The sequence below is a fragment of the Etheostoma spectabile genome, chromosome 14 (genome assembly GCF_008692095.1).
Source record: "Etheostoma spectabile isolate EspeVRDwgs_2016 chromosome 14, UIUC_Espe_1.0, whole genome shotgun sequence".
NCBI lineage: Eukaryota > Metazoa > Chordata > Actinopteri > Perciformes > Percidae > Etheostoma > Etheostoma spectabile.
Window position 1 is genome coordinate 8,464,361 of NC_045746.1, and position 1,299 is coordinate 8,465,659.

The following is a 1,299-nucleotide window of genomic DNA, read 5'->3' on the forward strand; positions in this document are numbered from 1 at the left end:
TGTGTGTGTGTGTGTGTGTGTGTGTGTGTGTGTGTGTGTCAGTCAAACACTCCCCACTCCTCTGGCTGAACTAAATACAGCACACATTGAAGAGAAACATATGTAATATAACATATACAAAATAAAAAGGAAAGGATGATTCTTCTTTTTAGATTTTTGCCAGTTCACAACATTGGTTTACTGCTGCCACCCACTGTTAAAATACAGTTAAGAATGTCCATGGTATATTTGAACATGAATTGATCTATGTGAAACATTGGATGCAAATCAGCTAAAAATGCCATGAGAGATATAGAGAGTTTTTTTAGGTTAAACATTATTTCTTCATCAATTTTCAAGTTTGTCTATATTTCCAGTGAGATGGACTTAATCTCACTCCTGAGTGGACACACAAGATTGCAGAGTGACTATGTACTCATGTATTCTCCCAGTACGAAACCCTTCATCAGTCGTCAGTGGTGGTTCATTAAAAACTCCACATAGCCTTGACAGCCTCTCAGTCCCTGTGGAACACTTTGTTCAGGTTGGGATGTAATACTTAAAGAAAAATGCCAAAAACAGTTATGTTTTTGTGAGATACTTTCAAGATTAAGCTAAAACCCTCTACATTAACATTTGTTATCCAATATTTTGTAGGCGACAAAGATATTATATAATTCATTCAAACAGGTAAGCAGATGATGCTTGTGCTGAGGGGGACATATTTTACAGGAATACAGCAACTTTTGAAAAGCAAAGCCCAGATTGGTGCAGCTTTCATATAGGCTGCAAGACAGACTGAAGAGCAGAAGTGTAGGGGGTGCAAAAATAGATCAGATATGGAATTGGTGTTAACTAGGGGTGCAACTGTGAGTTTGATATGTACCTTTGTTTTAGGATCCCAGTTCAGTACGTTCTTTTAACGTTTTTTGGAAAAATATCAACACTTAACAGTTGGTCATGGCCATAATTCTTACTGTAGAACCCCTAGAGTCTGAGGTTAATTTAAGACACTGATGATATTGTTGTCAATTTGAACAAATGTAAGCAGTATTTTTAGCAAACCTTTCACTTGAAGCTGGTTAAAATATTCTAAAATAAATTGTTCCAGAAAAATACGGCCGAGTGAAAAGTGTGCCAACCAAGCCCTGGTCTCCCCTATTACTGGCCCTCTCATATAGACAAATTATTCATAGCTCAGAGGTCACTGTGGAGAGAGAAGATAGAAATACTGTTTTTCTACATGTTTAAGCCTGTTGAACACGCTTTTTAACTGCAAAGGTTTTATTGTGTGTGTGTGTGTGTGTGTGTGTGTGTGAG

General features: G+C 37.3%; 1 protein-coding gene across 5 annotated transcripts in view; it reads left to right on the plus strand.

Moving 5' to 3' along the window:
- The window catches only part of csmd2 (CUB and Sushi multiple domains 2), a gene marked incomplete at its 5' end in the record, with an annotated part of 270,610 nt that overhangs the window by 262,500 nt on the left and 6,811 nt on the right, over nt 1-1,299 (plus strand).